This window comes from Nannospalax galili, unplaced genomic scaffold, assembly GCF_000622305.1.
Source record: "Nannospalax galili isolate Female #2095 unplaced genomic scaffold, S.galili_v1.0 scaffold17, whole genome shotgun sequence".
Taxonomy (NCBI): Eukaryota; Metazoa; Chordata; class Mammalia; order Rodentia; family Spalacidae; genus Nannospalax; species Nannospalax galili.
This window is the reverse complement of record NW_008342276.1, coordinates 3,614,131-3,638,955: the sequence shown is the minus strand read 5'-3', so window position 1 is coordinate 3,638,955 and position 24,825 is coordinate 3,614,131. Positions and strand designations below refer to the sequence as shown.

The following is a 24,825-nucleotide window of genomic DNA, read 5'->3' as shown; positions in this document are numbered from 1 at the left end:
GTTTAATTTCCAAGATTTTACAGAAAATAGAAGGTTATGGGTCCTAGGGAAGATGAGACTACTCTACTCTTTGCACTACAGAGAAAGCAGAAGCACCACGGAAGGGTGCTGTGCTGGGACGGAGGGGTAAGTAGGGAGTAGAGACAGACTCCAGAATCTGAAAGCATATGATCTGTGGGAAATTTCCAATTCTACTTTTAAACTTTAAGAATTAAATGTACTCAAAGGATATCCCATCTCCAAGGCTTCTTGCTGACTAAACAGTCTGTCCACCTGTTCCATTCAGCCAGATGATGAATTCCTACAATGGAGGATACTTGGATTGGATGCTTGTGGGACCTCAACATAACACATACTGATGCCCTAGTTCCTAACTTTTATTTGGAGAATAAAGTCAAACCACAGTGAGAGTAGTTGTCTGTGAACCAGGATGCTATTCCTCACCACACATGGCCATGATAGCTAGCTTCCTGATCTCAGACTTCCAGCCCCTATATCACTGAGAAAATGCACTTCTGTCATTTAAGTCACCTGATCTGTGGCACATTGTCATGGTAACCTAAGCTAAATAACACAGGGGTAGAGGCTGGTCAATTAAAAATCAACAGCCTGGGAACCTAAGACTGCTAGAGCTTTGAAAATCTCTATTTTCTACCAACATATAATCAACAGGAAGATAAAGGTTAGATGAATTATAAGATAATCAAGAAAACACTTTTTTTTATATGTTTGCACTTGCTTTTCAAGGACTGGCTTTTATATCACTGAAGAAAAAATTGAGGACTAGCTTTATTAGCATAATTCATTACTTTTATAGATTGTTATCCTAGAATCTGTATCCAAGTACATATTTTTGTGGCCATACTCTCTTCTGAACAAATTATTATCTATCTCTGATTAATAATTTAACCAATTTTTTTTGTTTCTGTAATCACACTGTTTTTTAATCTTATTGCTGTCAAAGAAAGGATACACAAGGTTGTTTAAGAAAGGGATTAAAGGGGCTGGAGAGATGGCTTAGCAGTTCAGAAAACTGGCTGTTCTTGCAAAAGACCCGGGTTTGAATCTCAGCACCCACATGGCAGCTAACAACCATCTGTAACTCCAGTTCCAGGGGATCCAATGTTGTCTTCTGACCTCCACGGACATTGTATGCCACGGGTGCAGTTACATACATGCAGGCAATACACTCACACATAAAATTAAAATAATGAATAAAAATAAACAGTACACACACACACACACACACACACACACACACAAGATATATGTATACGTGCAGAGTGAGAGAGAGATATTAAAGTATAAAACACATCTCTTATCTTGCTAAAGAACCTATACATGGTCCCAACTTAAGTAACTCCTTTCTCCAACCTCATTGCAACTTCCAGAGTAAAGCTGCTTATAAAGTATACACCAAGATGGGCTATGTATTGACGGCTTGGTCCCCAAGACAAGCAGTATTCTAAGGGAGAGTTTGGGGAAAGTAACTGAATCAATGGGTTCTACCTTCACAATGGACTAACCCAATGACAGACTCTAAATGTGAACAGACCATTGAGATGTTGTCAAGCTGTGGATGGTGAGCCTAGTTAAAGGAATCAGGTCACTGGGGGCATGTCTTGGAAAGGCAGACTGCCCCCTGGCTTCTCCTTCCTACATCTTTCTGCTTCCTAATCTCCATGAAGTAATCAGCCTTCCTTAGCCGTACCTTCACCACAGTGTTTCTGCCTCGCCAAATGTCTAAAGACAGTGAAATGGGCCAACCATGGACCAAAAACTCTGAAGCCATGAGTCTTTCCACCTTTTAAATCATCTCTCTCTTGGGTTTGTTATAGCAACAAAAAGTTAGATAACATGAGGTCCAATGTCTATTTTTTCCAGTGTATATTTTTATTGAATTTTTGTGCATTTCATACAAAATATCTTATCTTTAAAACTCTTCTCCATCTGCATCCCTCTATTCCCCCCACCAGATTTCATGCATTCTTTCATATATGTTAAGGCCTATGGAGTCAAGTTAGTGTGCCCAGACACCTCTCAGTGAAAGTTCATTCACTGGGGTCTAGTCAGCCAATCTAGAGTCTCACCCTTAAAGAAGATCAACTCTCTCTCATCCAGCAGTAATAAGCAGCTACGGTTACAGCCTGCTGCCCATTTCCCCAGTTCTATGTTGGGTTTTTGTCTGATTGAGTTTGCATGGGTCTTGTGCATGCTGACACCATTCCTGTAAGTTCATATGAGCAAGGTCCCAGGAGCCTGTAAAACTCTGTTTCTTTATGGTCACTTCCTCCCCTAGGTCTTATAATCTTTTTGCAATATCTTCCACAATGGTCCCTGAGCCCCGGGTGGGTGAAGTTCAGCATAGGGGTACTGTCCAAGGACCCCACACTCTGAAGACTCTTACACTCTACATTTCGGCCATTTGTGTTCATTGCCCTCTTTTACATGGGGGAAGCTTTGCTGATGAGAGTTGAGAGATGAATTAGTATTCCCTCTGCTCTTTGTTCCACTATATTCTGTGAGCCTTAAGTGTAGGGGTTCCATTATAGTGGTGTCACTTAGGGCTGGGCATCTCACAGACACTTATTCTCTGTGTGTGACCAGTTGTGGAACTCTGTAATAATCTCTATGTGTTACAAAAGAAGCTTCTTTGATGAGTGGTGACTTGGGCATTGTTGTCTATAAATATAAGGATCCTTATTTCACATATACTAAGAAATTACATGTGTCTAAGAATGTGACAGCCCTTGGGGTTTTCTCTAAGATATATGGCCTCTCTAGCTATGTGTATTTGGCTATGTTTACAGTGCCACCCATGAGTTCCCTTCCACTGAGTGGATTTTAAGTGCAATTAGATAGCTGTTGATTATATCCAAGATAAAAGTGCCACTACTGTGCCAATAGAGTGTGCTGTACCAGTCATTGTGGTTATAAGGCTTTAAATCTGGGGTTGGACCATTGAATGACTTTCTTCCATAGCAGCTTGCATAGTGTCCTCCAAAACTAAGAGAGCTAGTCTTCAGGGAGGAGGCTTCCAGGTCAGTTCCAGCTCTAAGACCTGTGTCTGAAGTATGTCCTGTCTTTAGCAATAGGGTTTTACCTTCAAGTTCTGAGAGATAACCAAGGATTGTGGCAATAGCCTGTGTAATTATGGAAGTCTCTTGGAAATTCAATGTTAATGGTTTTTCTTCTTGGCCTCTTTAATTTATTTAGCTTCAAAAATTATCTATTGATATCATAGTAAGAATAATTAGGGATTAGCAAGTAAATGGCAACTTTCCCCTCCATCTATCCTTAAAATATTTATACTGTGTCATACCAATTTTAGTTCTACTGATCGTTTCATAATCATAAACAATATTTCTATGCTTCTATAATTTTCAAATAAAGTATTCTTTTAACTTTTTCTCTACTTGTTCTTCTAAAGTTTCACCTGTCATCTACAGCATTACTTTCATGCTGTCAAGGTTAATAACATATTTATTCAATCTGACAATCTAGCCATCCCACTATGTTATGATTGTAGATTTATTTAAAAGTAAAAATCAATAAGCAGCATTTACCTTCTTATGACTGTGTAAATTCTGTTCAAATGCTGAGCCAATTAGTCCATTTACATTATTTTTTCTTATATCACATTTGTAGCCATCCAATGCCATATGCATTGAGAATCTTAAAGAAGTTTCTAAACACCAAAATTAAGTAAATATCTTATATACCAGCTACTTCTCAAATTCATGGCACAGTACTTCAGATTTGGAACAAATATTCTTATGAAGTTTGGGGTCTTTGAATTACCTAAGTTTCTCCCTACCTCTCTCCCTTTCTTTCCCCCTCCCCTTCCCCTCTCCTCTCTTTTGTTTCATCAGAGGTCACACTTCTAATCCTCCTGCCTCTGTGCTCCCAAGTGCTGGGATTACAGGCTTGAATCACCACGGAAATCTTTTCACAGTCTATTTAAAATTATCAATACTTCCAAAGATTGTAATCAGTCTCCATTTATTAAATTCCCCCTTCCATTTTTTCCCATGAAGTCTTTTTTGCTGTAGATTAGCCTATTGGCTCCAAAGATTTGTTTCTGCTGCTCTCCTTGATGGATCAATGGAAGGGTGTTCATATGAATTGGTGGATGTATAGATGGATGGATGGATGAATGGATGAATTGATTCCCTTATCCTTTTCCGCTCTCTTAGTTCACATCTTCTGCTTTGTGGAACACGACTATAAGTCCCTTCTAAGAACACTCTTGCAAGTCATAAAATGCCTTTGTTCTAACTTCAGTCTTTGGTTAATGTAATGACTAGATATGGCTTCTAAATTGAAAAAAAAATTCCCTCACAACTATAACAGCATTACTCTACTATCAAGTAGGCCTGTGAAAAGGCTAAGGCAGTTTGGCGTTCAAATCCTTTCATCGTATCTTGGTTATTTATCTCTAGGAGACTTTACAGTTTTCTTTTTATTCTTAATAGTTTTGAAATTTCATGAGAATACATTTAGATATGAGTAGTCTTCTACTAATTCTAACAGGTACTTAGCAAGCCCTTTCAATTTAAAGATTAACTTTGGTTGACTTTTGAATTATTATAAAAATATAACCAATACAGAACCTTCTAGGTCATTTAAAAACATTTTATCTATTATGAAAGACAAACATTACACTCTTAATCACGTGAACTATGGAGTGTGATAATATTAAACACATGCATACTGCAACCATTATCACCATTCATCTCTACAGCTCTTCACACCTTCTATTGTTATACACATTAAATAGTTACACTCTCTGGTCCCTCTCCCCCAGGCCCTGCTCATGGCCATTCTACTTCCTGTTTCTCTGAGATTGAGTAATGAATGCACCTCACACAGATAGAATCAGATTACTTTTCTTTTAGTGACTGTCTCATTTTGCCTACTAGAATGTCCTGTTGGTCCATCCATGTTGTAGCACCTATCAGAATGCCCTTCCCCTTTGAAGCAGAGTGACAGCCCATTATCTTTACATCCTGCATTTTATCTACTGTTCATCTACCTATGGTTGCTTTCTTAGGTTTACCTTTACCATGCTATGGAGGACCGATTACAAATGGCAAGTATGGAAATTAAGAGATCATAGAGGGTTTGCTTCTTCTAGATGAGAAACATTTAAGTTTTGAGCAAAGCTGGAGATTAGGTGTATGGATACAGGGGAACTTTTCCAAGTAGACTCTATGGTCCTACATATGAACATATGTAGACAGGTAAATATTCTTGTGATAGAGATGAAGGGAGGGTTGCTTATATTTTTTTGGCCTTAGGAATGATACTAAAATGACACTGGTATATAAATATCTTTGAGACTTTGCTATCAGTTCATTTAAGCATAGGCCTCAGATATTGAACATTTGCATGTAACAAAAATACCTATCTCACATATCAGGTACAATCTCCTTTTACATTACAGGGTAGCATGGGCCAAACCATGGGCCAAATCCAACTTGTTATCTCTGGCAACCTAAAAAAATTTTAAATCATTTTAAGTGGTTGAAAAATCAAAAGAAGACAGATATTTTATGGCACACAAAAATTCTGAGCAGGAAGCTGTTGACAAGGGGTCCACTGATCATCAAACAATACTGGTCATTACTGCCCCTTCTCTTGGTTACCCATAAGAACTTGATAGTAAGACCCTATTGCTGAAGACACTATATACATAAGTTGTAGAATAAACAGGGAGAAAGCAACATGGTGCTGACTTCAGAGCCTCATCTCTACAGAACAGCATTTATAGTGCTGGAAGGTGCTATGCATGCTACTGAGGGGAAAAAATCATCACCAACCTTACCAAGCTGTAACTCCTGTGATATACAACAACTGGCCTGGCAAAATATGCCCACCAGCACAATAGTGGCATGAATATTCTGGGGGTAACCAACCACTTTATAACTGATTTAATGTCCACTTTGTAGGATGGAGCCCATAACTGATATTGATATCAGGACTTGGAAACCGGCTAGACAGGTCACAGGACATATGAGAAAGCCTAACACTAAAGAATCAATTTATTAAATTGACTTCTTATGAGTTATTGTTATACCCATAAATTAATGCATCTTTCAACTCTCACCAGAGAAGTTTCCTTATGCAGCAGATGGTGATTAACACAGAAACCCACAAATGGCCAATGTGCCGAGAACAACAGTTTGCAGAGGGCTTATTCCAGAATAGAACACTGTACTAAATTTCTGCCTCCCAAGGCACAGGGATCATTGTGGAAGAGGGGCCAGAAAGATTATAAGAGCCAGAAGTGGTAGATGACCACAGGGAAAAAGAGTTTTCCAAATAGCTGGTCAGTTACTCATATGAACTTACAGCAATGGTGTTTGCATGCACAAGTCCCAACTTCAAATCAAACAAAATCCCAGCATGGACATGGGGATGTGGGTAAGAAACCCAATCTAAGGAACTTTTGGCAATCGATGAATGCTGAGAGAGGGAGAGACAGTCTCTGTTAAGAATGGGATTCTGGTAGGTTAACCAGGCTCCAGGATGGAGTCACACTGAAGAATATTTGGGGATACAAATTAGACTCTATAGTCTTAATATTCTCTCTCTCTCTCTCTCTCTCTCTCTCTCTCTCTCTCTCTCTGCCTCCCCCACCCCCACCTACTTACCTCTCTACCTAACCTATCTTTCTATACATTCAATTGGTTTGGAGCAATAAGGGGAAGGTGTGGCTAGAGGAGGGGATTAAATACTGTGCTGGATAGCTTTAGTGTCAACTTGACACACCTGGGTTGAGGGAGCCTCAGTTGGGGAATTGCCTCCATTGGACTGGTCTGTGGCCATGTCCATGGGGCACCTTGTTGATTGTTGAGTGATGTGGGAGGGCCCAGCCCACTGTGGGTGGTGCCATCCCTGGGCAGGTGGGCCTGTGTTGCACAAGAAAGCAGGTTGAGCACGGCTCAGAGGGGCAAGTCAGTAAGTAGCATTCCTCCATGGCCAGTGCTTCAGCTCCTGCCTCCAGGTTCCTGCCCTGAGTTCCTTCCTACCTTGGGCTCCCTGATGAACTGTGACCTGAGAGATGTAAGCCAAATAAACCCTTTCCTCCCCACGTTGGTATTCACCAGAGTATTTTGTCACAGCAATGGAGGAACAAACTAAAACAAACACCATCAAATTATACTGTATGAAAATAGCAAATATTCAATTAAAAATTTTAAAATCAAATAAATTTGAAAATATTGTGAGCAACTCAAATTTCAGCGTTCCCAAGTATTGCATTTTAATGGAACATGACCATGCTCATTTGCTTTCATGCTACAAAACCAGAGGTGAGTAATGGTGACAGAGACCGTATGGTTTGCAGAGCTGAAAATATTTACTATCTGGCCCTTTACAGAAAAGGTTTCTGAACCCTGTTCTACATGACAGGAGATTTTTCTCATTTTTATCTGCCAAGTCATCTATTAGGTTTTAAAACTTAAATTGTACATTGAAGAGCTGTCCTTTTTCTTTCTGAACTGCTCCTTTTGTTAAGTCATAGGACTTTACATATTTGTGTGTGTGTGTGTGTGTGTGTGTGTGTGTGTGTGTGTATGTGTACAACCACTGACATCCTTCCTCAGTAGCTGTCCACCTTAGTTCCCCTCCAAGACAGGATCTCTCAAAGTCCTGCAACCTGCCAAGTAGCAAGTAAGTGAGGCTGGCTGGCCAGTGAGCTCCAGGGATCTGCCTGCTCTGCCTCCTGAGGTCTGTACGACCTGTGCTCCAGTTCCTGCCTCCTGGTTCCTTCCCTGAGATCATTCTTGGAGGGGGGGGGGGGGGGGGCGCTGGGAGATGTAAGCCAAATAAACCCCTGAGGGTTGGGGAGTTCTGGGGAAAACTCAGGACCTCATGCTTGTTTGAGAGGTACTTTGCTGACCAAGCTATCTCCCATCAGCTTTATTTAATTTATTTATTTATTTATTTATTTTTGTTTTGAGGCTACAGAAAGTTTTTAAAGAACATTGATTTCTTCAAAAATTCTCTTTGAGCGTATTTGATAGTCTGTTCATGGCCTGAAAAATTACTAGTTCATACTTTGCTACTTCATTTAAAATGATAACATAACAATGGAGAAAGACCCATTCTGTGTGGAGCTTGCTGTCTGAGTGACCCAAGTGCTAGAAGGAAGATGCTATTGCTTTGCAATATCCATGCAATATGCTCAAAACCACACTGGATGCCTTAGGAAAACCCACACTTTTAAGGGAGAAATTATTTTTTGGAGTGTATACTTGAACCTTTATTTGGCCACTGATCTTCCTTCCGACAAGTAAACCAGACAAGATAAAACCTGATAAACACTTCTTATATTATTTCCCATTCTGTGCCCTGTTTGCCACTCCTTTTCCCAAGCCAAGAGCCCCTTTGAGATTTTATGGTGATACTAGTTTCCTCCAAACTCCTGTCATGTGCTGATTTGGGTGACAGAATTTTACATTTAACACTTGACTTCCTCAAATTCTCTTCCCCTGTGGTGTTTCTCTCTTCAACCTTCCCTGTCATTCTGATTTTATGTGTACCCTTGGGCTATTGATTGCTAAGGTTATTCAGTGAAAATATAACTAGACATCTCTGCTCAGTTTGCCATCTTGTACTTGAGATCTCCATTTTTACATATCTTTAAAACACACGTATACATAGGATGTACTTTATTTGTTTGAGACAGGGTCTTGTTATGTATATAGCCTAGGCTGGTGTTATACTTGTGATCCTTCTGTAAGTGATGGAATTATACGTATTTCTCATGGTAGATTTCATACATGCTAAAATCTGTACATCCGCACCCAAAAGTGCATATTCTCAACACCTGTATTCCACCAAAAAGCTGTAACTTAGTCATTGTCCTACGAGTAGTCATTTAGATTGTTAGGTTTTGCTGTTTTGCTTTTATTATTTCCAATCATTATAGATTTTGGAAACTGTTAACTTCTTTGCCACGGCTACTTCCTGCCACTGCCTCATGGGTCTATGCATGCCACAGCAAATTTTCTGAAAGAAACACCTGAGGTCCTTTTGCCTCCCCACTCTGCACTGTCCCTCACACTCCAGCGGGGATTCCCTCTCCCATGCTTCTACTGAAAATGCTCTTGTCTTGGCCCCACATGCGTGCAGTTTGCTGATCCCAATATCATACTTTCTGTCAGGTGGCCTCATGGTACCATATGCTGCAACTGTACACCACTTCTACAAGCTGCCTGCTTGATGTGTCTTTCAGAAGCCCAGCAGCACTTTCAAACTTATGCTCGAAATGGAATTCATAATCACCCTCAAATATGCTCTTCCACAAAAGTTTCCACATCGTGGCTGCTGACCATCCTTTTTCCCTCATTCCTTCCCTACCATAAAACACTTATTGATCTACTATAGTGGTTTGAATGAGAATGTTCCCCATAGGCTCCAAGTATTTGAACATTTTGCTCCCAGTTGGTGGCACTGTTCTGGGAAGTCTTAGAAGGTTTGGCCTTACTGGAGGAAGCATGTCACTGGGAGTGGGCTTAGAGCATTCTTAAGCCTTGCTGGGTTTCCTGTCGTGCACTGCTTCCTGTACCTGCTTGAAAATGTGAGCTCTTAGATTCTGCTCCTACTCCGGCCACCTGTGCTGCCATGCCTCTGCACTATGATAGACTATTTTCCCTTTGGAACTGAAAGTTAAATAAACTTCCTTTGTAATTTCCCCTGGTCATGGTGTTCTATCACAGCAACAGAAAAGTAACTAAGATCTAGCTACTGCCATACATGCAGTACTGTAGCATGGATGTGGAAAATATCTCCTGGATCCATGCATTAACCTCTGCCTTAGTTCAAAACATAAATGTTTCTCAGCTAGAAGGGACAAAACCCTCCTGATTTCCCAATTTCCATCTATAATCTCTCCTCCCTGCCTGCCTCCCTGAGAGGCAGTAAACCTGATCAGATCCTTCATACAATAAAGTCCAGTGGAGGATCCTCTCCTGCTGCATTTCCTATGCGTCTTGCCTTTTTTCCATTACTCCAACAAACTAAGGCCAGCCCTACTTCAGGAAGGTAATCAAAGTCCACTCCTCCTGCAGGGATAGCTTGGGACTGCCACTCCAAGCTCAGTTTAAATACTTAGTTTAAATGCCATCTCAGAATTTTCCTTGGCCACACAATCTAAACAACCAACCTCCAAGATATTTTTAACACACTGTATTTTCATCAGAACACTTATTATCTGATAGTTTCCTTTACCCATTTGCTAAAATATTCCCTGAAGCTAGTATTAAGGCACTAAATATTCCATAAATGAATACTCTACACAGTAATATGGAATTCTGATCATTGCTTTCATTCGCCCTTGATGATAGATACATTAGTTCTAGAAGGAGAAAACAGAGTAACACTTTACTCCTATGGTTTCAGCTCAGTTTGATAAAAGAGAGACTTAGATACAATGGTTAGATAAAGCAAAGCAAAGAAGCAACCTGCAAGGATTCTTGGTGCCCTTGTACATCTGAGTTTGAAAATAGTGATGTTTCTGCTCCCTCCCTCCACCTTCCTCCTTCCTTCTTTCCTTTTTGCTGAATACTTGCTGATGATTAGTGTTGGATATTGAACAGTGAATAACAAAAAGTGCCTTTCCTTTACTATTTAGTTCATACTCACATGTAAAAGTCTAACAGAGCAAGAAATCTAAGTAAGGGAGACTTTCTGACACTCCTTCTGACTCCGCAAACTTGGGTTTGCATCATGGTCTTCTCATTTACCACCTATGCAGTCAGAAGCAGGGGATCCGATCTCTCCAAACCTCTACTGCACCATGAAGAAAAGAGGGGTATGATATTTGTCTCATAGGTTTGCTAGGAGGGTTTAGTTACAACACAAATAGTGCTATTGCCATTCTTTCTACTGAAATAGCATGGGGCAGGTAGAATCAAAGTGGCTTGCTTGTGTTGGTTAGAAATATTTGTTGACAACTATGTAATAAGACTGATTAGTTATTTCCCATTAACATGAATTACCCAGACTCACAGGAAGGTAAACATGTAAGGGACTGGTGTTGCTATTTTATAGCTCCTTTAAAAAAAATTAATACAAAAAGATAAGAAATGCAGCTCCACATCCTGGTCATTTCTGAGACCTAGGCATGTAGCTGGATCTTACTATTAGAAAAATTTCAGCATCCTCTGCCTGGCCACAAAGATCCAATTACACACAAATCCTAGCTCCCACTCAACACACACACCTTAACCAAGAGAAAGCACGTTCAACTGCTCAGTCTTTGCTTTTGCTTCCAATATGATTTGTCCTTTGGGCCTTCAGGGCTGACTGCCCTTCTCGAGGGAGGATCATTTAAGGCCAGAAATAGAAATCTGGAATCACATGGAGCAACGATCACTCAGCTCATAAACACTATTTGTGGCAATAAAATCTGGAATCCTATGGAGAGACTTAAAAAATTCCCAAAGAATAAAACTCTCTCAGTCAATAAGTATCACCCCAAGTCCATGCAAATGAACAATGACAGTAAAAGATAAACCAGAAAGCTGTTTTTCTAGTTGACTAAATCACATTTCTCTAACAAAACATGATCTAAAATCCTGCTAAACCTTTTTGTCCTTTCTCCTTCCTGTTTAATAAGCTCCCTGTTTAGTTTCTATATTTCATTTCCATTTTCTCCTTGAATGTAGTCAGACTGTTAAATTAAAATCCATCACCCTGTGTCTTTACATACATATTATTCCCATTTCTATTCTGGAACATCGTTCCAATCCTTTAGGTATTTGGCATTCTGAGTAGATGTGAAACAAAGGCTGGAAGCTCAAAAGTATTGCCTGCATTTCTTGACCACTTTGATTTGAGAGCGTATTACCTTAATAATAAAAATATCTGGGTTACACATTTGATACAGCAACTAGAAAGAACCCAGTAGAGGGCATTTTTTCTGATCCTTAAAGAAATACCCTGAAAGGGGTTCTAAACTGATTTTCCACTTATTCTCTGTTCCCCCATTACATTATTTTTCTGTTCCTTTCATACATCAGCAGAGTCCTCCAGAGACACTTGGGGTTATTGATTATGAAGCAGCAAAAATCTTTCATGCTGCAAGCAGAGTGATGACAGTCTCTTTCAGGTGGCTTTTCAATCACAGTGCTTCTACTCAAATGGATTTAATTCCCCAAATCTTTTTAGAGTCAAACTGGTTTTCAAGTTACTCTTACTTGTTGAGAAGTGACCATATAAAAAGTTTAGAATCTGTAGATTTAATGTACCCAATACCTAATTTCATGCTCCATTTGCCCCATTGTGCAAAGTAAATAGTATTTTAAGTCTCCATGTTTGTGTGTTTGTGTGTGTGTGTGTGTACACACTCAGACATGTCTCTGTCTATGCACATACATGCTTGTATTCAGTTCATGACTTGAATTTTTACGATACTAATAAATCACTTAAAAATCTGCCATTCCAGATAGGAGTCAAACAGTACTTTATAATCTGTCACATTAGTATTACAGTGCCTCTTTGTAAAGCATTCTGATTAATAAAGTTGACATATTCAATGGCACTTTTGCATGTTTCCTTACCTTTTACTTTAAACAAGACAACTTCTAAATGATGAAAGACTGTACAGAAGGGCACACTGAATGCAGGGATAGTGCCACTGCATATCATAATTCAAATGCTTAAAAAGCCACTTAAAACTAACAAACCACTGTTAACCATGGGTGATTTTATATCAGAAACATGCAAAGATTTTCAGATCTGCCAAATAAGTGACCCCAAATAATTCCCAGAAGTTTTAAAGAAAACTTAAATATGATGAGATTTTAATATCAAGCAGAAGGCAAAGGATTATAGGTAGCTTTTTTTCACTTATAGACAAACCAGAAGATTCATTTAGGCATTAAATATTGAATCAAGTATCTCTGATACACTTAGGCTCCCTGGGTGCGCTGGTTGAAGAAGAGTGATAAAACACCTGCTCAAGGGCTTTCTAATGTGAGAGACCGCCCTCAAAGGGCACAGTCTAACACTGACAAGAGCCATGAAGGCAGTAAAGCTATGTGAGGCAACAGTCATGGCAAAGGTGAGGGGCAGAGTAAGGAGGAGTCATTTTAGATGGAGTGATCATACTAGTCTATTGATGTCTGTCACTGAAATGAGACCTTAGCAACAAATCAGGGGTATTTAGCACACTATTAACATCTCTGAACTTTAGCTTGAAAAAAAAATTAAAAATAGTGCTACAACATTGATTTTACTGAAAATTTCTACTTTTTGATTGAAACGGTTTTTGTTTGGTTTGGTTTGCAATAATAAGATGGCTTCAAAATCACAATCCCCTGCCTCAGCTTTCTGAGTGTTGGGATTATAAATGTGTGCAACTGTACCTGGCTTTTATGAATTATTACAATAAAGACTGTGGTATAACTGCATAATTGCTATATTCTATAACCACACATGACATTTAATTGACAGGCCAGGTATATAAAAACACAAATAGCCACCAATCATTAAATAGAACGAAGATTCATTACTACTTCAAATTCATTTGTTCATTGTTTATTAAGCACTTACTTGGAGACATAAGGATGAAAAAGCAGACTCTGAAGTCAAGGATCTCAAAAGAAAGAAGAGAGAGGGACACAATTTGGAAATGAGTAGATATAACAGAAGTTCAAGGACAAAGATACGTAGAGGAGAAACTGAGCACTGATGGGAACACACCCAGACTGCTGCCTCAAGAGTGAGTGCAGACATGGGGTCAGGTAAAGACAAGATAGAGGAACAGAGGATATGTGTAGGACAGAAGCACACGAGGACACCAACGTACGAAAAGAAGTCACAAAATTGAGAAGGTGAGGAGATTCTGAGAAAGAAATACTATTTGATGGGAAAGTGTACAGGACGATGGAAGAGCTTGGGGAGCCTAGAGATGATGAAGCCACCAAGGATAAGGTTTGGGTCCCATTTACAGTAGTGATGTGTGCTAGAACACATTCCTGCATTCTCTAAAGTGTGTTATGCTGGGTGCTGGGGATATAAGGATAAAATAGACCCATTTTGATGGCCCTGACTGTCAAATGTGATACCCTTGATACCCAGTTTAGTGCCATCTCAGCAATGCTCCCTGGTTTCCCCAGAAATATTTCTCTAGCTTATTGAGTCTTCTCCCTTCCTCCTTCAGTGCCTTTGCATGAAATGTTTTAGTATGATTTTTACTTTCTTCACCTGGAGAATTCCACTCTTACATACTTTTCAAGCCACAAATCAAATTTAACCTCCCTAAGAGGGTTTTCCCAGTTCCTGCCCCACCCTATTCCCACAGTTTTGCAAGGAAAGTCCCTTTCTCCATGGAACTTAATTATCTGCCTAAGCAACCCAAGACCACCGGCATTTCAAGAGTACTGACAGCTGTCCTAGTTATTTCTACCTTTCTGATCTTGAATGCACCATTGCTCATTATATAATTGTTTGCTTTTATAAAATATGCTAGTCCAACAGTCATGTAACAATACTATTCTATGGATTAAAAAAATAGACATGGTAATTTGGGAATGTGTTCTCATTGCAGGAATTCATATAAAACATATATTCAAAGAACCTGAGTATACTATTAGTGGTAGTCTCTTTTTTTTTAATTTTTACAAAAACTTTATTGAGAATTTCACACATGTATATAAGGTATTTTGATCAACTACATGCCCACTCCCTCCCCTCCAACATTCCCTCCTCTGAAGAGGTAACCCTAAAATTTTTTAAGGATTAGATACAAGCTCCCAAATATTTTTACATTTTTGCCCTTGGAAAAGAGTATGAGTATACTATTAGTGGTAGTCTCTTAATTCCATTTTCTTGGTATAGGTAGCAATTACCTTTGAAGTATAGCTTTATGAAGATTTTTATTTCCTCTGTATTTTATACTTGTATATATGCAAAAGAGTAATGTATAATTTTTTTTATTATTTGTTTTATTTATGGTAGGGTTCCAGTATATAGCCCAGAGGCTTGTCTAGAGTCTCTATGCAGCCCATACTTGTCTTGAACTCATGATCTTCTGCCTCTGTATACCAAATGCTGGGATTAAAAGTCTGCATCACTGTACCAGGCAGCAAGGGATTTTTTTTAAGCAGCTGGACCACCCATAGACAATGCCATATGCACAGGTTTTCAATTTGCTGTTTTGATACAATTTGTTTTAGAAATATTTGCTGCCCCAGAATACATGGATTTCCCACTTTATTTTCAAGCACAGCATCATATATTCACTCCTAAGTAGACACATAAAGGTTAAGAGCAATGAGAAGACTGATAATGTCTAGTAGGGAAATGTCACCTCTGTAAGAATAATTTGCTTTTTTCAAACGCAAAAAGTATTTCACTTAAAGTTTGCAATGTGTGATTCCATTTCAAGGTCTCCATCCACTAGATGCCTAGATATGAATGCTTGAAAGAGGACACTGCTATATTGAATGTAATACCTACCAATATTTGAATGACATCCTTATAGAAATAGAAAACACGACATTAAAAAGCATATGGAAGCACAAAAACCCTGACCAGCCAAAGAAGAAAAGGCAATGCTGGAGGAATGAGAATATGTGATTTTGAATTATACTGCAGAGCCATAGTAACAAAAACAGCATGATACTGGCACAGGAGCAGACACAGAGACCTAGGGAACAGAACAGAGAAGCCAGAAATAAACCCACACAGACCCAGCTATCTAATTTTTGACAAAAGTGTCAAAAGCATAAATTGAAGGAAAGTCACCTTCTCTAGCAAATGGTGCTGGGGAAACTGGATATTTACATGTAGAAGAATGAAACTGGATCTCTGTTTCTCTCTCTGTACAAAAAGCAATTAAAATGAATAAAAAACTTAATAATCAAATACATGAAAATTTGAAACTGCTAGGGGAAAACACCTTCATGCATAGGCATAGGGAAGAATGTCCTGAAAAGCACTCCGGTAACTGAGGAAATAATTCCAAGAAATGACAAATGACAGTGCATGAAATTTTCAAAAAAGTTCTGTACAACAAAGGAAACAGTCAGCAAGTACACTGAAGAGATGGCCTACAGATGGGAGAAAGATCGTTGTTAATTCTACATCTGACAGGGGGTTAATATCTAGAGCCTACAAAGAATATATATATGTATATATTCAATATCTTTAGCCATCATGAAAATACAAAATAAAATTATATTAAGATTATAATTTATCCCAGTCATAACAGTTATTGCTTTTAAAATGATACTGAGGATATGAGGAAAAGCAGCCCAACATGCTGCTGGTGGGAATTTGAGCCAGTAGAGCCTCTATGGATGTCAATGTGGAAGTTCCTCAAGATCATAAAGAACCATATGATCCGGCCATAGCATACTAATCTATGTATCCAATGGAATGTAAATCATCATACTACAGAAATACTTGTTCATTCATGTTTATTGCAGCACTATTCACAACAGTCAGGAAACCAGCATAGGTGTCTATCAAGGAATGAATAAAGAAAATTTGGGACATATATACAATGGATTTTATTCAGCCACAAAGAAGAATGAAAAGTTATCATTTTTAGGAAAATGAATCATTAAAGATCGTTATATTAAGTGAAACAAGGCAAGCTCCCAAAGACAAGTATGCCACGTGTTTTCTCATAGAATATACATTAAAATAATTAAAATATACATGATATCAAAGTGAGATATTTAGAGGGGATAATGGGAGGTCAAAAAGAGACAAGGATTATATGTTCTCTCTCATGGGAAGAACTTAGAACAATGTATCCATATTTTATACATGTAAATACACATGCATACATATATATCATAGTAATGCAGAAAAACATTTGGGACAATGAAGGAGACCAGTGAGATGTGATCAAGGGAATGCTATGAGGAGGTAAATATGAGCAAAGTACAATGATATATATGCATGAAAATGTCATGAAACCTATTGTTTTATATGCTTTCTAAGTCTTTAATACAAAGAATGCATCGTGAGAGTACTTTTGCAATAGTGAAAACTCAGGAGCATCTTAAGTGTTCATCAGGGTAAATCAATTGCAGAATACCTGCGTTTGTCTCTGTTACTTTCATGCTTGTGCTATAAAATTAATCTTTTATTCCAATCCCACATCTGTCCCTTCTATATGCTGCTTGACTGAAATTCTCCTGCTATTTTGAAATAACTGCAATTCAGGGTTATGTGTACATCTGACAGTGTGATTCCTTCAAGGCCCCTTCTTTTTTTTTTTTTCTAGAGACTTCTAATAACCCTGTCTGGCTTCTCTTCCTACACAAAGTGAAGGATATGGTTATTCTGGTAAACTTGTATAAGACTCTTCTTCATTTTGACATCAAACTGGAGAACAAGACAATAGCTTCTGCTTTCTTATTAATAATGGGCACAAGTTGGATGTCAACTATATTTATGGAGTTAAGAAGGGAATGGTAATAAAACTCAAGAGTATACTTCTCAATTTCATAGATACCACCCGATACTGTAGCTGGTAAACATGGATCATTAAAAAGAAAATGTACAGAATGTCTATGTCTGTTTCTTTATTCATCAGACTGTCCGTACATCCATCTACTGGCTACACTGGTATTTTCAAGAGATGGATCAAATATCTTTCACAAAATCAAACTAGAAAGATTGAAAGAATGAACAAACAAACAAATGGGCATACACAAACTTGACATTGACATCATGGTGTGAAAATAAGGAGAAAGAGATGAAGAGCAGAAAAAGGAAAGACTTGGAAAGACAAAAGACAGTTGGCTATGCTCAAATATTAAGATAAAAGATGAAATTCTCTAAGAAATAAGCAGAATCAAACAAAATTAGAGTCTAAGTGGAATCTCCAAATGGCACAAAGAATGGGTGGCTCCTCTCCATACCAAAAAGTCAGAGCTTCATGTGTGGTGGGATAAGACTAGAATCTTGAACCCAGACTCTCTTACAAGGGTGGTGTTGGCCCATCTCTAAGTCAGAGAAGTTAGGCAGCAGAGGCAGGGCAGTTGCTAAGCCTCTGAGACACAGTGAGACACAGTGGCTGAGGAAGGCCTCACTGGATCAAGAGGTCATAATAAGGGTAGGGATTTATCTGGGAATTATAGTGATAGCACAGATGACAGCCAGAATTATGTGGGAAGGAGAGCAGGTGGTGAGTCTGCAGGAGAAAGCAGGATACCTACTGTCTGGCATCAGCTCACAAAAAGAGCAGGAGTGTGGGAAGGTAGGACAGGCACCAAGGCAGACCAGCCCCACTTTGTAGGAACTGGATGACAAAGATGACCATCCCATGAAAAGCAAGAGGAAAGTCGTGCTGTAGGTAGCATGCTGTACAATGGGGCTGAGGCTTCCCTACAAAGACCACGCCCAAAGAAGCCCAGATGGCAAGACCTGACTTCTCTTGCAAGAGTCCTTTAAATTCCCTCTGATTAATGATTTGTGTCCAAACTTCTGGCTTACAATGAAAGGCTTTAAATGTGGTCAAGTGGCTTCAAATGGGGGATCAGAGGGCTTCTAAGGCTGAGGGCCAAGCAGGTCATCATATTCAATTACTGGGTTTGGCTAAAGGAGGAAAGAAAAGTGTGTTTCTGGCAAGACTGTTAGAATTATAAGACCTTAATTAGATTACTGGATCAACCTCTGACTAGCAATGAATGTCCTTGGGAAGGTCATTTAATCTCTCTGTGAGATGATTCTGAGTTTTCACAACTAAAAAATGAAAATAATATTTCAGAGGCCCCTTACAGGAGAAGCCTGTATGAGCAACAGTGCTGGCAAAAGGATTAGGATTTCAGCTGATCCTTCAATTATATAGCCTTTCAGACCCTGGCCTTGCAAATAAAAAATAAAGGAGAGCTGGGAGAAGTTCACTCGAATAACTATTGCAAAGAAATGCATTTGCTTTATATTTATGATAGGTGATGGAGCTAACTTTGCTGAACCAAAATTGGTTGAGGTATAAAAAAGTATAATATGACTGAGTCATTCACCTTCAGAAAAACCTATAAATGCAAAACTGCAGAGCGAGAATGACTTTGTATTTCTACTGGCCCATGACAGCTGGACTAGAACCACTAAAGAGCACACTACCAAGAAAAAGGGTTGGAATTATTACAGGCTGACCATAGGGAAACCAGTGAGAGACTCAGATTAAGTCAAGGGCTATTTATGCTTGGGAAAATGGTATGAATTTGGAGTCTAACCAAGAGATGCTATTTAGCTGAGACTAAAAAGCTTCTTCAGAGCTAGGAAGAGAAGGCATGACCCATGCTAGGTAAAGAAGGCTTTCCAGTGTGGATACCGTTAGGTCATACATACACCTCAGCAACCCCACAGTAATCTTGGTAAGTAAGTGCAATAAATTCATTGGTTCCCCAGTAATATTTTAATCAAACATTGGCTTGACACTAAAACCTTAAAAGGGAATAAGCCTTGCTTAGCGTCCTCAGGAAAAGAAGTTTCACAACTGATGTAAAATTTATTTGTTAATACTATTATGTCTCATAATTATTTTAAAAAAAGAAAGAAAATGAGAAAGTAAAAGATGTTAAAAGGATAGGGAAATGGAGATATTTTCCAAAATAGAAAAAAATGACAAAGCCTAAGCAAGTGATGAAGGTCTATGTAGATTTGTTATGATATATAAAGTATGAGACAAAAATAATATACACAATCATAAAATTTCTATGGTCATAGTTTAGTCAATGAGTTGAAGGAACAAAATATATATCTAGTCAAGGTTTATCTGAGAATATTTGTTTTTTTACCCAAGCCTTATCTACACAGCACATGATAACTAAAAGTACCAGACTGGTGGAACTAACATTATTGGATGTTTATCAGCCATAGTTTGAGGCCTATACTAATGTGATCAGAGGGACTTAAAGGACAGTTTTTCTCCCTTGTCCTCCAAGGTCAACTAAGTTTCAGGGGACTATGGAACATTTCTCAAAATGTCCTGTAACTGTGGTGAGTCACCTGTTCTCTTATTCAGGGGGACCACGGAGACCCCAAGAGATGGATTTGAACCAGTGTCCAGTCTACAAAGAGGAGGGTCAACTCAGAGGAAACACCTCATTCATGCTTCCAAGTGAAGCCAGACATGGTCGAGCAGGATCTTTGACTTATCTTCACATAGATGGAACTGGTAAAAGAAAGGAGCCAGGGGCTCTTCCCAAGCCCATGTGACCCCTGAGGAATAGATACTCTAATGACCTTAAGTGTAAAAATAAATTGATTTATTTTTGCCAACTCTATGGTTTTAAATGCCCAAAGGAAAGTACAACCAAAGAGTAAAGTCATCAGTACATTTCTTTAAGAGTTCAAGGGATTACACTTTGCAGACATTAGGCTTAAATCTATAAAAAAAATCTTGGTCTCCAATACTGTAGTGCCCACCTGTAGCTAAGGGAGACAACCAGCTATTGTTCTAAAATGATGGACAAATTTGTTTTCTCCCCTTGTTTAGAAGGAAACTGACTTTCCCCCCATTGAGAGGGAACTGACACTGATTCTACCCACTACAACAGCTATCAAAATACCTAAAAGCAAATCCTGAATCCATCACTCTAGAGTCTAGCCTTGGAAGACAAAAGAAAAATAAGGAGGAACCCCATAGAGGGATGCTTTTGGAAACCCTTGTCAAGAAATTCCAATGGACTCTCATGAATATTTGAAAATTGCCGTGTTCTGACTTTTTTCTAGTTCCCTGTCTAGAACTTGTAATGCTAATTACTCTTGCCTTTACTTCTCCTTCACATCTCCTATTCAGGATTCAACGACTTTCTTTTCCCCCTAGAGACAAGAGTTATGCAATTTGGATGTCTTTTAGTACCTCACTGAAGGGGTACTCTAATTGCCTCACCCTGCATCCCTTTCAGCATGGAAGAAGCCAGAGTGGTCTGCGTCCCTATTCCCTATTGGCAATTTGGGTAACCTCCTCAGAGGATGGTGTAATAAGAATAGGAGGTAGGAATTAGCTAGGCAGTTAGGGTAAAATGACCTCAAAGAAAAGCAGCCAATTTCTTGGCTAAAAGTCAAAATGTTCTTGGGCCTCTAAGCAACATACTCTGTTCCAAAGGCCAAAAATGTCAAAAGTATTTGAGAGCTCTTATCTAATCCCTAAAAGATTTTAGGGTTACCTCTTCAGAAAGGGGAATATTAGAGTAGCCAAAAGCCCCATAAAAAACAATAAATCAAAGAAGAAAAAGTACATGAAGTTATCAGAAAAAAGTGATGGGGAGATATGGGAGTTGGAGGGGAGGGAGTGGGCATGGATTTAATCAAAACACCTTATAAACATGTATGAAATTCTCAATAAATATTTTTTTTTTAAAAAAAAAGCTTCTATAGAAGTTTGCAAAGGCAAGGCACAGAGAAACCTGAAATTGCAATACAGGACACACAGAACAATGCTGTTTGGCATTACTGAGCTTTATCATTTTTGGTGAACATCATTCTCTTTTAAAACCTTACAATGGACTGCCCCTTAAAACTCTGGGAATCAAGATTTTCAATACCATCATTTAAATTGGAGCTATTAAAAACTAATTGCAAATACAGGATATTTGCCATTCAAATATTTATACCGCCAGGAGAAATGAAACAATTTAGAAACAAGCTGCCCCCCAACACAACACCCCCCGCCGCTATTGTGTTGACCTGGGGTAATCTCAGGAAACTTCAACAGAAAGTAACAGGTATTATGTGTTGATAACACATAGCTAAAAATATTGCATCCGGAAATTTAAATAAGAATCATCTGCAAAAAAATAATATTTGGCAAATAGCCTTTTCCTCAGGAAGGTGTATCTTGCATAAAATATGTAAAATAGAAAGTAAAAGTGTCTGAAATGTGTTTTTATTTTTTCAGTACAAAGACCAGGACTAGTTCAGAAAGGAAATGCCTAGAATTCTGGTTCATGTCACAGTGCATAGGGTTAAGATAACAAATTGCCTCGGGGTTCTTTCAGGGCAGCAAAACAAACCAAAATTGTCTCTGGGGTTGTAAATCTAGGAATGATGTGGTAGAATTGAACAGGGAGAAAGAAAACTGAGGTAAATATTTTTTTAACATTTGCCTTTGGGCAAGATGTGTGGTATTTCAGGTTTGTTTTTTTTTTCTTATTAGTGTACTGTTCTTAGTAAATGTGAAGTGCTTTATCTCTATGCTATATGAACTATTATTATTTTGGTTTAGATTAATACTGTGAAAGGGGGGGAAAAAAGGACCTGGCAGCTATTTTAAAAATGAGAAATGATCATCTAGTGATAGATGTGAAGAAAAGTGCGAACCCTGGAAAACAGAGAAAAGAGGCCAGTGGAAGGATGTGACACCTACGCACCTTCTGTTCTCACCTTCAGGGAGGGCAGTGTGCTAATTTCATGGATGGGAATTTAACATATGCCGCTCTCCTTGTTCCAAGTCATACATGGAAAGAGCTTATTGAGGATACAAGATGTGACTGAAGAGTCATCTGGGGGCTACAGGAGAGAAGTGGGGGGAGAACAAATCTAGCAAATAAAGCAGACCTGAGGACTGCTGTCATTATGACTCATTAATGTTATTGTTAACAAGCTACTGTGTCACAAACTGTAACAATTTCATAACATAACCATGGCTAAGAATCAGCTAGTAAATAGAATCATGACTTTTAATCACACTCAGTTAAGAAGAGATTAAACAGTAAATTTTAGTGGTATAAAGCCCCACACTCATTCCATTGGTTATGTTACTATCAAGACATATCCCTATATAGGTTCACACAGTCTTAAACTTGAGTTACTCCTTTCCAAAAAAATACTGCCAAATTCATATTTAGTTTTAATAAACTATATTCTGAAGTAAAAGTAAAATATTCCCTTTAGTGTTAGTTTATTGTTAGTTTACACTAGGTTATGAGTGTTGAGTTTATGATAAAAGGAAAATGTATAGGAAAAGTATTCATGATAGGCTAGCGAGGATGCATTCTGAGCTATCTTAACAAATGTGGGTAAATCATCACCTGAAGCCCATGTGGAATGGGCTAGCCCTGGTGCAGAGTCCTCTGTTCCTTAGGAAATGAGCAAGTTAAAGAATGACCTTTCAGGAAGAAGTTTAATGTATTGATGTATAAGCAACTTCTTCCTCCTGCCTTTCCCCTCCTAATTTACAGCCTTCTGTGACTAGTTTATAGGAGTCTTCAAAAAGTGTGATTAGCTTTACTTGCAAGGAACTTGCAGGAGTTTCAGGGTAATGATGTGTCAGCTGTAAACTCATTCAACTAATCTAAGGGGAAATTTTTAGAGTATGGAAGAGCCAGATTCAGAGGTGCTGACTAGTGAAATGTGGTGAGAAGTATGTTTCTACCTAAAAGATCTCAAATTCTACTTTCTTAATCATGTAAAGGAAAGGAAGTAATCGTGGGCAAAAAGAAAAGGAGTAAGCATCAACATCAAAGACAACAAGAACAACAACAAACAAACAAAATATGCCCTTACAGTACTTTCCATGAACAAGTTTCTCCTCTCATCAGACTTAGGAAAGCCATCAATATGGTTTCAAACAGAAGGAAAATAGCCAACAGTCTGAGACAGAGTTGAAGGGTGGCGGCAAGGAGAGGCAGCCATGTTTGATTAGGAACTATGTGAGTTCAGCATGCCACAGGGAAAAGCAGCCAGGACTGGACCTGAAGTCCATGGCTGCTTATTGAGGCAGGCCTGAGAGCCCTGATTGTGTTAAAAAAAATTATTTTTATTCTATGTATGAGTGTTGTGCCCGTGCATATCTAAGTGTGCCACATGAGTGCAATGCCCACAGAGACCAGAAGTGGGCATCAGATCCCCATAGAACCATAGTTATAAACCATTGTTACCTGTCATGTGAGTGCTGGGAACCAAACCTGGGTCCTCTTACAAGAGCAGCAAGTGCTGTTAACTGTTGAGCCATCCCTTCAGGACTAAGTCAGTTAGTCTTTTTTTTGCCTGTACCTACCTGCCTGCCTTTGTTTGTTAAGTACAAGGCACTCTGAGAGCACAGCCATAGAGCAGCTGCTCCTCCTCCTAGATATATAGCATAAGCTTCTCATTAACAAAGTTTTGGAAGAAACTACCACAAATCTTAGTGCTGTATCAGGAGTTCATGAATCTGCTTTATGGTGTCCAGGGTCCTTGGCCAGAAGATCCAAAGGCTCATGGCTAGAATTGTCTAGCTTGCTTGCTCACTTGATTAATGGTTGATGGTAGCTGTCAGAGGAGACTTTAGTTGGGGTTAACTGGAACTTCCTCATTTGGTCTCATCATGTGGTCTGGGTTTCCTCACAACATAGTAGTTGAGTTCCAAGGGTGAATGCTGAAGTATGTGCCAGAAATAAGCTGTACCTTTTATGACTCAGCCTCAGAAATCACAGACCATCAATTTCCCTGTACTCCATTGGTCAAGATGGTCAATGCCCTGCTGAAATTCAAGGACTGAAAACAGCAACCCCATGAATCAGTGGAAGCAATGTCAATCACAAAAAGCATATACATATAGATGTAAAAATGTACAGACACATATATAACATTATCGTTCAAAAACATATATTCTGATAAACTTGAAAAACATGAAAGAAAAATTATTACATAACAAAGTAAAAAGTGATAAGCATTGTTTGTAATTATTTTGTAAGTGATGGCCCAGGGAATCATTCAATGAGAAATATGTTAATAAAAATACCACCTGATGGTGGGTCATCTGGCCTCTTGATCAAGGAAGCCGAGGAGACCCCGCCAGATGGACTTGAGCCAGTGTCCAGTCTATAAAGAGGAGGGTCAACACAGAGGAATCATTTCCTCCAT

The 24,825-nt window shown here is 38.8% G+C and overlaps 1 protein-coding gene across 2 annotated transcripts in view; it reads left to right on the top strand.

Moving 5' to 3' along the window:
* Positions 1-24,825, top strand: part of Samd12 (sterile alpha motif domain containing 12) — a 434,786-nt gene that overhangs the window by 145,621 nt on the left and 264,340 nt on the right. The window lies entirely within an intron of this gene.